Genomic DNA, 16,061 nt, shown 5'->3' on the forward strand with positions numbered 1-16,061 from the left:
TTAGACAGGGTTCTCTCGCACTTACGGGTCTTGATCCTTCATTATAAGGAGGTGGATTCTTCATTAACAATTCCTCCAAATAATCATCATCTGAATCCCCACTGGTCATCAAATGTTTTGTTTTCTCTGTCCTTTTCTCTCCCATTGGCACTTCTAGTGCTATTACAGGGTACAGTCCTTCTACTATCATGTTCTGTCTCCACTCTTTCAGCCTTTTTTCTCAGGTCTCTTTATTTACTTTTGGATACCATTTAGTCAACCCCTTGTCCATTCGGGGTCTGTCTCGCTCAAAAGCCTCTATCTCCCATTCTTCTAAGGCCTCATATTGCGTTAGTCCGGGTCTGGGATGTAAGTCATTCTTTCGGGTTCTCAAATTGAACAGAATCCTACCATTAAATGTACCATCTAACGGAAATGCCAAAATCCCGTCATTCTTTGTATACTCCACCCAATTTTCCAACCATACGCAAGTATGGTAGCCCCTGTCAAAAATCATAAATGATGCGGGAGTATTAGGCGGTGGAATGACAACTCCTTCTCTAGTTTTGATAGGTTTGTCTTTCTTGAAATAATTTTTCACCTTGCTTACTAAGGTCATTTTTCTCTTAGTTCCGTACATAATGTTATATTTACGACCTTTCCACTTATCTTTTTCGAACCCTATATATTTTGGATCAGGTCTAGTCTCTGGAATAGACGGATCCCACATATACTTTTCCACAAGCGACTTTGTTTACAAAATCACTTCCAATCCAAAAGCGTCTTTTATTTTTCTGCAACCAACCAAATGCGAGATTTCAAAATACTTCAACCAATGGGTGCGCGGCGTTTCTCATAAACAAGTTCTCACGCTCCTGTGCTCACCCCTCCTTTACAATTCTGTCTCAGCAACAAGGCCGCTGTCTTAACCAATCCCAGCGCGGCACTGAGTGATGTCAGCGCAGCTCCGCAACTGACTCCCTCCTTCACAAGGTAAGAAACCCTTCGAATTTTTTACCTTTTAAAGTGCAAGTGCTCTTTTTAATTTACAACGTAAACACATTCGCCACTGTACTCGAGTGTCTAGAAAGAAAAGATTTGTTTCACTGCAAGTAAACTTCTTCTATTTACTTTTCAGATACTACGAGTAGAACCCTTCCGCCTACTCTTCACACAAGCATTAGTGAACCTGCTACTCCTTCGACTCACCCACTCCGGGATATATACTAAGCCAAAAGTTTCACTAGTGAACCCCTTTGCTATCAATCAAGCTCTGACGAACCTGCTACTCCTTCCAAGTGACCCTTACGAGGTGATATCACAATAGAAGTTTTGCCAGCGAACTCTTTGCTATCATTTATTCATACATTTATACAGAAAACCCTAATTAGTGCTTCCAGTTCTGCCTAACTTGCACCAATTTTCCTCGAGCCACTGACCTCACTGCGCAGTGGATTCTCCTCACCACCCGCTATTCTGCCCCCGGGGATTCCAGACAAAACATATAACAATCACTAACGAATATATTAGTACATTTATCAATATAGCAGCAAGAAAAACAATTTAAAACATTTCATAATTTTTCAAAGCAAAACATCAATATTTGATCGATCGATACTTTTAGCAGCAACATTTTTACAATTAGCAGCAAATAACCTATCTACCTAGTCCTACCTAACTTTAACTAGTCCCTAACCATTTCCTCTGCTGCCAGAAAATTACTGATAGAGCGCGCAGGTCACCCGACCAACAATTTAACATATGCACATTTGGGCCCATAAATTCAATTCACCATATTTATTAATCGGGTAACCTTACACTCTACTACCAGTAACCCTGTTCCTTCCTATTTGTTACCAATGTACCCAATTTACCAATCCACGTTATGGGTACCTAGAATCACAATGGATCAGGGAGCTAGCTGTAAAAGAAAGGCAGACACCAAAATACAAATACCATTTACTATATTTGCACTCATATAATAACCACAGACTCAGGAAGTTTTAAAACCTTTATCTAGTTTTCATCGGATTCAGAAAGCATAAGGTTCACAGCAAGTAAACCGTCAATAACTAAGATTATAAAGAGCACATAGCCATATGGGAAGTAAATAAGACCAACCATTTAGGACTCTAAAGGGAAGGTAAAGACAGGGATCATACTAACAAGGTTTTTCAGAGCTTAAACTCAGTATGATGTCTAAAGGACGGGAAAGATAAGGAACATGCTAGAATGTCATAGTTTATATACCCTTCAGTAATGGGCAAGCAAGAGAACTTTAATAAATCTATTGAAGACTCAAAGATAAACATGTAGCTATAGGGAAGGTGAAAGTGGAACACGCTAATATTCCGGAGCAATCACTTTATTTGGCTAAAGGAGGGTAAAGAAAAGGAACATCTATATTTCATGAACTTGTATGTAAGAATATACTAATGGGATGGGGAAAAAGAACATGCTAGTATAATAACTATAATGTAAGACTTTATCATTTGTCAGCCAAAAGAGAAAGTATGGAAAATCAATATGCAAGAAAACGTCTTTATTTAAGCAAAGGAAACGAATGAAGGATGCAGAATAGGTTCCCCCAGCGCTATATTTACCGATAACGGTGTGAAGATCAACCCTGGCCACGGGTCAGTTTAGGACAGGAGAAACCCAAGGAAGAAACGGTCGCCAGTAGGCCAACAGGTGCAGAATGGAAACCCAGGAGAGGAAAACCAGATTAGGATCAGGACAGGACCACCAAGGTAAGACCAGCACCCGCAGTTCAGCTGCAACGCCTGCGCTACACCCTCTCTGCAGTTATCAGTCAAAACCCCGATTGGGTTATCGAATTCCCCAGCAAAGTGCTCCGCCAGCACTTAAGGTTCTCAAAACCCCCAATGGGTCTGTGAGACAGTCGGACAGAGTGCTCCGCAGCACCTCTGTTTCAGGATCAGCTATTGAGTGCGTTGGGTCAGTGACAGGTCAGCTATTCGGACAAGTCGGACGAAATCTCTAGCTAAACCTAGGCTAGTTATACTGTTTTCGGGTCAGTGTACCACCCCCCAAATGTTGCAAGTGTAAGAATCCCCAATTTCGATTGGTCCACAAGTAGGACAGGTCAACACACCAACCAGGATTTGACTTCCACAAGCCCCAATTTACATCTTTTGGGACCGCCTATTGAATTTGGGGTTCCCATGATATGTGCTCTTCTCCTAACAAAGGTTTATACAAATTTATATACAATTGTTTCAAATGTAGTACAGTTCAGCTTCGTCCTGCTGGGTCACAGGTCGATTCCCAGGAGCATCTTGACTGTGGCTGCCAGCTGGCTGGGTTCCACTGGTACAAGGTTTTCTTCCCTCTGCTAGGATGACATGCGCAGTAGGGACTTCTAAGATGGAGTGTGAAGCATCTCCCCGGCCCAAAAAGACTCGATACATGGAAAGTAAAGGAAAACAATATAGAAATACAGAAAAATTGATTACACTGTATACCAGGAATCCCTATATGACTCCCCTTACTTTATAGTAACTGTAGCATTAGGATTAGTGCAGACAAACAATATAGCAAAGAGCTGCGGTGCAAGCATCGGACATGTGAGACCACAAAGCAGCCATTTTTTTTTTTTTTTTTTTAAAGACCTTTATTCATTAGGAAAGGCAAGTACAAAGCAACAAGAGCCATATGGCTCATATATACAGTACATCACAATTTACTGAAGTACAAAGGATCCATTACAGAAGGAATAAGGTCTAGTTTTAAAAGTTTTCCTTGTAGAATAGACATGAACAGGATAACGTGGTGCAACAGGACGACACCGGCAGAAAACAATCAGGATAGGTAATCTCGAAGCATAAACAAACATCAGAGTCGTTGCGTGGCACCCAGGAAGGAAGCGTCTAAACCCCAGGGAAGGAAAAAGGGAAAAAGAATAGTAGGCCCATAGAACAGAAAGAAAAAACAAAAACAAAAAGAAAGCATCCCCACCCCCTAAGTACCCCCCACCCTGCACCCCTGCAGCTGGCTACGGCCTAACCCCCCCTAGCAGTGTGCCTGTCGCCCAAGAAAAGGAGTCCCGAAAGATAGAGAGTGAGAAAAGGAGAGAATCCTAAAACTCTCGGAAAAAAGAAAAGTGGGGAGGAGCCCACTACCCGTCCCCCAGCTCCACCATGTCGTACCAATAGTTCCTACAGCGGTCTGACACTCAACAAATACAGTATGTCCAATAAGCAGAGAAAATGAAGGCGCAACAGCAGCGCGCAGCATCTGTAAGGCAACAACACCCAATCCAAGTACAAACCCCCGCTATAATCTTCTATCCCCAACGATGCATGTCCGAGTCACTGAAAGAGACTAGATCCCTCGCCGCCCCGCCCACCCGAATAGCACAGGAACAGGAAACAGTAGCCCCAATGGCATACCACGGTCCCAGAGCAAAGAGTGGAGCACCGCGGCAATATCAATAAACAAAGTACCGATAACATGCCCCCATCCGTCACGATCCGTAATCAAAATCCAGCAGTCCAATAATGGAAGCGTCTATCCTTGTCCCGTTCGTTCCACAGCACCGCAGATCCACGCAGCCAATGCAGGCGTAGACGGCAAGCCAGGGAGGAAACCACGTTGTAGGGGACCAGGTGCAGGCAGGGCGATGAAGTCTAGGAGTCCCAAAGAAAACGCCGAGTATGCCATCACAAACACTCCCAGAGTAGCCAGGGCAGGGAGGGAAAGCTCTGCGCACCTCTCTTCTCGGAGCGAGTCTCGGGGGTCAGCAAACATGGCGAGGAAGGAGGGCTTGCGTTGTCGCCAAGGTTCCAAAAGATACGATGTCGGGAGCCACTCTCCCGCGACTAATGGCAGCGACAGACTTGGGGTCACGAGAGCGCCAGCAACTCCAGTGGACGCCACCGGAGCACAGGCGATGGTGGAACAAAGAGCGGTGCTGAGTCCCTGCGAGGCGGCCATTTTAGGGCAAGTGGAAAAACTGAGGATGTCCTCCATTTTGTCCAACAGGGCGCAGCCAGAGCGTAGAACCTCAGATTGAAAGGAGAGGACCGCTTCCAAAACGCTCCCAGAGCTGTAAGAGGGGGCACACAGTGTATCAGGCACGGTTCTCCACATGGTGAGGCCAAAAGCATCATTCACGGCCAATCAACCACGACACACAGCAGCATGTCCGCCATAGCATTGGGCAGGGAGACCCCGGGTAAAAGCAGGCGCGCACCACAGAAGGACAACCAAGCGTGCTACGAAGGCCGATGCCGGAGCCTGAGTGCAAACAGTAGTGCAGTCTGATAAATACGCCCTCCGCTCAGTTTCGAGTACCTGGGCAGGTCGGAAGTCCAGCGCTAGTAGCGGGGCGAAATGCAGACAATAAGCACACAAAGCACAACGCGAGTGTCCGTAGCGTCAAAGTTGTAGCCTGGTGCAAGCGCCGCAGGGCAAAAAGCGCAACAGGATGTGAGTACAGGGTCCGCTGGTCGATGCGAGCTGCAAAGCGGGACCTCACCGTCACCAAGTCCGGAGGAGCTTGTCTGATGGCCAGCTCCGATAGATACGCGAGGTCCCGGTCCATACGCCGATGCGGGCCGCCAGCTGCGCCCAAGTATTTCTCCAACTTGCCAAGGAGCAAACACTTCAGGATTTCGTCACGGGTCAGTGAATCGCTTCCGCTGTCGAAATCAGTCACTATATCGCAGGATATCAGGCAGGAGAGGCTTAAAGGCGGAGACGGTCTCCGGAGCCGAGGGACTACACGTCCGCTCCGAGCGCCATCTTGGCTCCTCCCAGAGCAGCCATTTAAAGCTAGTGCGCAGGCGCAAAGTTTTCCCACCAGAACTGCAAGTACGTCACGTCACGTGAGTGTGACCGAGGCATGTGCAGAAGAAATTCCCGCTAAGCAGCGGCCATTTTAGAGGCAAGCGTATTACGGTTAGAAAACACATATGCAAGCTTCGCTGGGACACCCTGTGTAGTGTAGAATATGCAATATTAGTAACATGAACAGGTTGATTATTTTTATTAACATTATTTGAGGTTATTTATACAAGCAAGTCGCTGTACGTGCGAATCCTTGCTCCATCACCGGTTTTGTATTTGCTGCGTTCTTACTACTAAAGTCAGGGGGTTATGATCAGACATTAATTTTGGTAGTATTTCTATCCCAGCCCCACCGAGGATCTGCTTCCAGATAAAGAAGTAATCCAACCTTACATATTTCCTGTGACGGTGACAAAAATATGTATATACCGGATCAGAAGGAAACTTAGACTCCCATACATCCATTAACCTGTGACTTTTAATTTGTGATGGCAATGCTGTATATACTTTAGGCTCCCGTCCTTGATAGCTACTGGCCATCGTATCGCCTACACCTAAATTAATATTAAAATACTCACACATAATCAGAGGGGCAGGCCAGGTTGCCAACTCCATTTCAAGATTTTCTAGTATCTTAGGCTCATCCTAGTTTGAACCATACACTGTTGCTATTGTTATTCCCGACTCTAATTCCACAAGGGCCCATCCCCCTCCAGCGTCACCCAATGTCCGCTTGGATAGTCCTATTTGATTCTTGGCTAGGATGGCCACCACTCTGACATTAGAAGTTTGAGTAGAACAGACCATTAGAGAGTACCCCTTTATCATGATTAGCCCCCTCGTATCCCATGGTATGTGTGTCACTTGGAGACAGATGATATCCGAATTGATGGATTTTATCATCTCCATAGTCCTAATCCGCTTGTTCCTATCCCCTAAACCCGCTATATTGACAGAGCAGATAGTTATCTTACCTGTTTACTCTAAATGAATAGTACTTCTTTGTTTTCTTATCAGCCCATTCCCCCTCTAACCCTGGAAGGAACAATTCATTCCAGTTTCTGTCATTAATCTTAATACTTAAAAATGTTGCTTGAAAATTTTGCTAGTTACCTCTCTGATTTTTTTCACCCCTTTTGTCCCCACCACCAAAAACCCTTAGACCCCCAGACCGCCCCTCTCCCCCATCCCCCTTACCTTTCCCCTGTCCACCCACCCTCCCTCTCTCCCGTCTTCAGGAAGTACCCAGACCACATATTGGTCTATTAGGAGATGGAGAGCGGTTTGCCAACACCGTGAATTACTGTAAATACAGCATTACAATCATAGGGAAAGCCGCTACAAGAGAAGAAAGAGCATAAAGAAAAAAGAGAACAACAAGGGAATTAAAGAAAGGTATCCTTCTTCCAAACAACTCCAAATATGGATACCAAAAATCAACAGAAAGAATTATCCCAGTGTTTTCCCCCCTCTTCTGCTGTTCTATCTTTATCCCAACCCAGTAGGGTGCTCGGACTTCTACCCTGCCAAAATCTCTTTTGCTTTTATTTCTGAAATAAAAAACCTTGTTGAGCCTTGCCAGACTATTTTCAGGGAGGCAGGATTATTCAAAAAGCATTGGCACCCTTACCCTGAAAGGGTTTTATTAGCTGGCGTAGTCACCACCTTCTCTTGACGGTGATGTGATAGAAGTCTGGTCTGACGAAAAAAGAGACATTATCCACACTTCTCCTAGCCTCCTGCCTGGCTCTTTCAAACATCGCCTGCCTCAGGAGAAAGCATCCAAAAAAGACCAAGATGGGTCTTGGCTTTGCCCCTTTCCTGACGGAATTTCTCAGAGTAAAGGGTGTCCTATGTGCTTGTTGAACCTCTTGTTGCCAGTTCCAATCCGAAAGTTCCTGAAATGCTTGCCCAAAGAGATCCAACACATAGGTCCGGATGTCCGATCCCTCTTTCCATTCAGGGACTCCCAGGACCCCCAGATTATTACGCCGCGGGCAATTTTTGCAGTCCTCCAATTTCCATTGGATATCAGTAATCCGTTTCTCTTGTTCATTAGACTGTGTACATTTTTCAGTTACCTCCGTCTCAACATAACTGACTCTAGTTTCAAGCTCCGTAAGGCGTTCCCCTATAGTGCTACAGGTCTTTGTCAGTTTCCTTACTGCACCCTGTACTTTCCTTGCCGCACTCTGGGCTTTGCGGGCATCTGCCTGCGTTTCTTCCCGGTGCTGAATGATTGTTTGCAGGACAGTTTCTAACATCGGGGCATGCGAGCCAGGGATGCCCTACGGTATTGTGTTTTGGGCGATGTTTATTGAGTCAGTTAATGAATAGTCACATTTCAAACTAGCTGCCCTTTGTAGATGGTGCCCAGTTTTCTTGCCTCCAATCTGATGGGCAGTAATAAAGAGAGAGTCTCCTGCCTTGTCTAGGTCACTATCATTTTAACTAGACACAATTGAGGATCCTGAGCCATCGACCAAACATTCAGGACCATCAGATAGAGAGAAAAAGCAGTCATTGGGATCTATCTCAGCCTCAGTATTTATATGCAGTATATCTTGCTCCTGAGGTCGAGAGTGGAGCTGTTCTGTAACGTCCACTTGCTGGACTGTCTCTGTTGTTGGGGGCCTATTGCCCATTGTATACCCTCCTGGCTCCCCTCCACTTATCATTTGTCGACCTCATTCTCCACATCTTGGCTTAAAGATAGCATACTATGCCCAAATTCCTCTGAATTTGTGACTTTGAATACATCTCGACAGAGAGGGAGCAAGATGGTGGCCACCTGAAGTAGTTGTAGCGGGCTTGCCAAACTAGCACCGTGAAAATGTACCTGACAGGGCGGGAAGATTATTAAAAGAAATATATGGCACATACCAGCCCAGTGCTCTCTGACGCCGGGACCTCCGGCACTATTGCTGATATTAGACCATGAATTGATGACTCTCCAGGGGACGTGCTGCTGCAGGAGTGCCGTGTGGTATTGAAACTGTTGGTGGGACAGATCCTTGCATTTTTTGGCTGCCGGCGCTGCCGGGAGAAAGTGACCGCACGGATGGTTTCTAAAGCCGCCAACTCAGCAAAGGGGAAATCCGGTGTACCCCGACTGTGGATCCAGCTGGTACCAAGGGGAGACAAGGCGGTAAGCGGACGCCGCTAACGACGACGCCCGCACCTTAGAAGGAGCTGGCTACAGAAAAAGGAAGAGGGGGGTCGCATCAGGACGCGGTATGGGGTAGCTGGGAATAGTAATTTTTATCCCTACGCTATCCAACACTTTCCCTACTGTTGCACTCACTGGAGGGGGGAATAGTAAATGGTACCCCTACGCTATCCAACACTTACCCTACTGTTGCACCAAAAGTATTATGCGTTGTAATGTTATGAGTTGTAGTGGCATTCGTTGTAATGGAATCCGTTGTAATGGTATGCGTTGTAAAATCATGAGATGTACTGGTAGTTGCGTTATAAAAACTGCAATGTAAAAGCATGCGTTGTAATTGTTTGCGTTGTACCATCATATCGTCTTCTGTGCTAATACCGCAGCGTCTTCACCAATCCTGCAGGACCTGCTCAGAAACAGGGTTAAAGAACGTTATGCCGCTCCAGGGAATGTCCACATGAACATAGCAAGATTTAGGGTTAATGGAGGAAACATTTCCCAATTACCATATGATATGTCATGTGATGCTCTGCATTGCAAATTCTGATTACTCTTTTAGCCTAAATTATCATGACCATGTGCCCTGTTGTATTCTCTCACTGTACGCTGGGTATTTTATTACTGTGCTACATCATCTGAACCATTATTCTGCCTGCTAAATGCCAATTAAATGCTCCATAAAATCAATCACTCAATAGTGCCAAACACAAGAGCAACTGGCAGAGGTTTGAGAAGAACTGTGCATCCAGGCTCATAGGATGAATCAGTCCCCTCACTGAGACTTTGTCTTCATAAGGCTTATGTTAGACAATTAAACATCTGTATAATTCAAAAGACAAGAAGAAGATAGAGACAGTTACGGAAACACTTTCACCCAGCTGACAGACCTGTGGCATGGTGTTAACAACAGTCTCAAAAACCTTTGTAGACTGCAAGTCCAAGAACACGAAGAAAGGTGATTGGATGATACAGATGTGGCAGTAAACACAGAAGGGATTATATCAGGAAGACGCCACACCTTAGTGGTGTTTGGTGTTAATGCCGCTACTGTGTATTAGGCCACTAAGGGAAACAACAAAATAATGGGTATATGGGTGATGGGTAGATTATGTTAATTAGTCTCAGCCACTGGTAATCCCTATAGGCTCCAATCTAGTTAATCTGTTTTTTTGGCCAATATCCACCTCGGACAAGAGCTATCTATATGCAAATCCGCTTTGGCCCTTCTCCAATAGGAGCAGTCCAGCCCCAACTGCTATGACCATGACTCCTCTGAACAGGAACACACGCAACCCCATATTGGTCCCCCCTATTTGGGACCCATTACTGGATGCAGTGTGAGTCCTATGTCACAGTGAGCTCAGGGCTCAGAGGACACAAAACATGATTGGTAGGTTTCATTAATTAATCTCAGCCACTGACTATGCTTAATTTAAGCCAGTAGTAGGTGGGGCCCACAACCTCTCATTTTTGGGGACCAGCGCTTATTTTTCCTCATCAGACTTTGACCCAGAGCAAGAGAGAGAAAAACAGAAAGAAAGAAAGGAAAGAAAGAAAGAAAGAAAGAAGTTGAGATACAGGAACAGGGTGTATCTGTGGGTGGATGAAAGAGGCATGTGGTGCGCGTAAGACTTCCCAGCCTTGGTATCCAGGCACTGCTGACATTTCAAAGTGCAAACAATCGACTTCTGATAACAACTTTGGGCAGCAGCACTTTTTCTTTTACAAATCAACCATTGGTAATCACGCTGGACTACAATCTAATCCATATGTTGCTTTGCCCACCATGCCACCTTAAACAGGAATCAGTCATATGCAAATCAGCCTCATTCCTGCCCCGGTTCGAACTGTCAGACCAGGTCTCCTCTGAACAGGAACACAAATAAATGAATCCTCTCTTTCACATAAGTGTAGCACCTGGGAGGTTGCCACTCCCCTTATTCTTCGGCCAGCTCTACTATTTATACTGCATTCCTGCCAGGCAACACACTCAACATACTCTGGTTTCCGGTCTTCAACCAAATGCGCGGTCTATACATACAGCAATAAGTGAGGCAACTGAGCACCTTACAACAAAAGTGTTACAAGGCCTGACTGACTCTAGTACAAGGAGTGCGCTTTCTTTGATGATTTAGTAAACAAGAACTGTCTCTGAGGAAACAACTCCTCTACGACTGCTTACCCCAGTATGAAGCTGCATTGTGCAATATTTGTCCTACCTATGTTTCAAAGCGTTTGTTGTACATCTTGGTTTATACGTCACATTCTTTGCAGGGTGTCTTCTGTCACTTTCACTATTGAATAATTGTTTTTCTTGAACCCGTTCCCCTCAGTAGGTTTGCGTAATTTTCAGTGTGGTGCCCGGCATACATCCTGCTTGCCTCGCCTACCTCACAGTAACCTTGAGCAGCGGTTCTTAACCTTTTGACTTCTTTGGACCATCACTGAATTGTTACTGGAACCCAGAGATCCCCAGTGTCTCATTATTGGCAATTTTCTAGGATTGAAAGCTGAAAATAATACCCAAAAATCCCAAAACAAGTAAACTCCAAACCAATGCTCCAATATTGCAATATTTTGCTAAATTCACAAACGCATTAAAAAAACATTTTCACAACTTCAATTTTGCTTCTATAGTTGTATGTATTGTATACATTTTAATTGATCAGTTTTATTATCATTCCATTTGTAATACAGTTATGGACTCCCTGAGTAGGCCTGGCTGAGCCCCGGGGATCCTCGGACCACTGATCTAGAAAACCCAAGTCTACATGTACTCAATGCTAAGGAATAATGCCTGATTCTTCCTAGGATCAACCCTCTACTGCATGCCTTAGCTAGGAAGGGTCCAAAAGCCACAGGATAGGCAAACTATGGCACCGGCATCAGCTCCCATGACATCAGAGCTCAGTTCATTTAAACTATTGCTGATTAACTGTTGTGTTGTTAACATATCAAGCCTCTGGCTTTCAGCTACTTTGCACAAAGAACTGCTAAAATAGACCCTCAAAACATAACAGCTAGCGGTGCTTAATTTGTAACAAAAATAAGTGCTAAGGTCTGAAGTTTTTCTTTAGAGTTCACCGCCTGCCATGCCAAAAGGTAGGGTTGTGAATGCCAAGGCATCCTATTCTTAATTTCACTTCATGGCTCATTCTTCAACTTCCTGTTTTTTTTTAATCTCACTCTTGGATTCTTTTTTTTTGCCATTCTTTCCTTCTTTTTCTATTTCCTTTCTTTTTCTTCATACTTTTTTCTGTAGTGTCTTGTGTATTATAGAGTGCAGGACCCTTGGGAAAGGAAAATGTGGAGCAAGTCAAAACCTATGGATACCTGGGAGTTATATTTAACGATAATGGTAACTTTAACCCTCAGAAACTGGATATCACCAGGAAAGCAAATGCACTAACCGGTGCATTTGGGATAATTAAAAAGTCTACTAGCAGTATAACTTACCAACCGCTACTTAAGGTGATATCGGCGAAATTGTTACCTTCCTTAACCTATGGCAGTGAGGCGTTAAACGGAAAAGATGCAATAATTATCAACAAAGCTATCTCAAAAACTTTTCGATCTCTCTTTCTTTTACCAAAAAAATGCCTCACAAGCCCAAGTCAGACTGGAATTCTGCTTGAATAACCAACTGTATGCAAGAAAGGGTCATACAATCAAAGTATGGAACAGAGTGAAAAATGATAAGGAGAACTTAATTTCGCAGCTTTTATGGAAAGAAATTGAGGGCAACAATAAGTCATCTGCCTGGAAATATCTGGACAAGGCTCTGGATGAATTTGCGGTTAGGGGGATTTGGACTACCACCATAACCCAGGAATCTTTCAAAAAAGTTGTGAATAAAACAACAGATCACCTATCATTGATAAGTGATAAAGAGACCTTTGTTAAAAGGAAACACGCTTGGTCCATAATAAACGGCTACAAAAAAAAAGAGGCCTCAGCAGTATCTGGACACAGCATGGTCGTGGAGAAGTACAAATATATTCATGAAAACACGATTCTGAATATTGCCAGGAGAATCCCATGCACTACCTTGGAAAAAACTTGAAAACAACATATCGTGTCGGTTGTGCAAAGCCGGAGAGGAAAACATTATACATCTTCTGTGCCGTTGTCCAGAACTAAAAAACGAAAGACTAACTTTATTAAAAAGGCTATTCGATGAAAGAGCGATAAGGACTTGCAGACAAGCATTGCTTCAGTGTCTTTGCCCAGATGATGTATCCATTAATTCTGCTTTCACAAAATTTTTAATAATTGCATGGAAAAAATTAGAATGATACAACATTAATCATCACACTGACTATATTCTCCGCTAATCTTTTAAACATATGAACTTGTTTTATTGAAAACAGTTTTTATAATGCATGTGTATAATTTTAAAGGTTTACGTTATTTAAAAAGCATTTTTAATGAGGTATCGTAATCGAAATGTCCATAATTGTGTATTTACTCTATGTAAAGATTTTAAATAATCAAAATTACTGTACTGTATTGTACTGTACTGTACTGAGTGCAGGACCCCTGTGGGTCCCTAATGGACTCCGTAGTCTAGTGTCGTAAGTGATTGAGTGTGGCTAATAAAATTCATGATGCTGTACGTGTCAGTTATTGGTTACACTCTGACAAATAAAGACGTGTAATACAGAGCTCCGTGTGTGGTGCAGTTCATTTACATGCTACCTGGCTGGAGAGGACGCCATACTTTTTTCAATGTATTCCTTTTACTATATTACACTTGGTCAGAACACGACAATGAAACATAAATCTAGGTCTCTAAAATGGGTGACTGTGTGCAACAACTGCACCAACTGGCACAGATTAACCGCATGCGTGCGGGCGGAATTCCGCCCGTACGCTGAGATTTTCTAAAGCGCATGTTACGTGACGAGCTGGGCTCGTCATCAGCGTGCGAGGAGGCTACGCCATGACGAGCCCAGCTCGTCATCAGCGTAGAAAAGGGGTTAAGCACTTCAGATAAGAAGAAAAGTAAACACAACAGAAATCAAACATTGACTGTGAGAAGTTGGCCTGGTATATGATGTTCACTATTCTAGTGAGCACCTTGCACCAGTCCAAACAACCCTTATGGTGATTGGTTGTAAGTCAACCCTATAGACCAGCTATCCTAATGGTAGCATGGACAAAAGCAGTCTTAGCTAAACTCAAGAGGGCATGTGAAGCCAGCTGTTTTACCATATGCAATCCTTTTAATACCAAATGAAAGGACACCACACAAGTTATATATTATAAAAATATATGTATTTATTACTAGAATAATCCTCTGTAGTCTTTGAGGGCAGAAGCACACACGTTTAAACAAAGAACTTAATATCATACAATAGGCTGCACAATTATGGATAGGCCCTGGTGGCCTGTAAAACCATATATAAAAATAGTGGTATAAGAACCACGTCACGAACAATGGTAAGGCCTAGGGCCTTGGGAATCGCTGGGGCTACACTGGGCTAACAGCAGTTAGGACGTGGGAGGCCCACAGGATGCGGGTGCAGTGTCTAAATGCACACGCGTGCACCAATAGAAGTCAATGGTACGTAAAAGTTAGAAAGTTGCAGATTTGGAAGTCTTCCGACTGGACTAGAACTTAACCACTTAAAACTAGGACACTAGGGATGTAAATCTCTACATGAACACCGTAGTACTCGCGTTACCTCACCCACAGGAAGCGGGTGCATAGGTGTCAAAGTGTGTCGGGTTTCGTCGTGGAGTTCTATGGAGCCTTGGAGAAAAGATGCTGCAGGCGACCAGGAGAGAAGAGTCCGGTTGGATCCAAGGGCGGATCGAAGATGTAGAGTACCTGAAAGCAGAGGGGACAGAGTCTGGGTCACTAGCCAGTGACCAGAGTGGAACCAGGAAGGAACCAGGCAATGTCGGGCGCAATCAGGTGGTTGTCGCGAAGCTTGTCTCTGCTGCCACGTGGACCAGGGGGCATCGATGATGACCAGGAGCTGGGCACGGACTGTCCCACAAAGGCTCTCGCTGTCGGCGGTGTCGGCTTCCGGATTGGAGTCAACAAGCCTTGGCAAAGGCAACCCATGCAGGAACTGAAGAGGGCTTCTTACTCAGGCCAGCAAGGACTGAGGGGCTTCTCCTTCGCAGGGAAGCAAGGGCCAGTCTGGAGCAACCAGACCAGCAGTGTAGATTGCGGGTTTCTTTGTTACAGAGACCACTAGCCAACGGGCAAGTGACCGGACAGACGCGTCAAGCAGGAAAATGCAAAAGGGCCCCACGCAGCACTCTGTGAGTGTGGAGGGGTGATCTTCGGTGCAGTTGATGCTCAGGGCCAGGGCATCTCAATCCCCAATGCACAGCTTCGAGGGTTCCTCGGGGCTGCACAGGAAGCGTCTCGCAGTCTTTTCAAGATGGCCAGTCCCACGTCTCACGTCGCCTCCACTGGTCTCAGCTTTGCTGTGGCTGTGGATCGGGCTGAAGGAAGTCTGGAAGTCCGGGACTTGTCAGGCTCTGTGGTCGGGCTCCGGCGGGAGCGTCGGACAAAGCAAGTCGTTGAGCGCTTGATGGTGCCTGCTTGCGCAGGATGGCCACTCCTTGGACACAAGGGAGATTCTTCAGTATCTTCTTGTAAAGTAGATGGTAGAAGGTCCAGAGTTCTCTATCAAAGTTTCAGTCAGGATAATCTGATGTTTTAGGACGCAGTTCCTACCTTTATTCCAAATCAAGGGGCTGGATTACCTGCTAGGTCCCTCCTATGGGTGGGACCAGGGAAGGGGGTGGTTACACCCCTTTCCCTTTGTCCAGTTTCGTGCCAGAGCTGGGGCTGGCGTGCCCCAGCACCGGTTTGAACTGGCCTATGCATGGGGCACCTTGTGCGCCCCAGGCATGTCTCGTTTCTTTCATCCCTCCCTGCCCAAATCCACTATCTCCTGTCTGGGGTGGTGCTAGCACCTCCCTGTGACAGGAAACCTTTTGTCCAAGCCTCCCGTGCTGGAAGGGCTCCCAGCAGCAGGAGGTCAGACTTGTGTCTGTGGCAGCAGCCTTCATTTTGTGATGCTGGTGCTCTGGTTGATTTTAACCGCGTTTTACGGAAAGTAACATGTCTTCTCCCTCT

The sequence above is a fragment of the Lissotriton helveticus genome, chromosome 11 (assembly GCF_964261635.1).
Source record: "Lissotriton helveticus chromosome 11, aLisHel1.1, whole genome shotgun sequence".
In the NCBI taxonomy this organism is placed as follows: domain Eukaryota; kingdom Metazoa; phylum Chordata; class Amphibia; order Caudata; family Salamandridae; genus Lissotriton; species Lissotriton helveticus.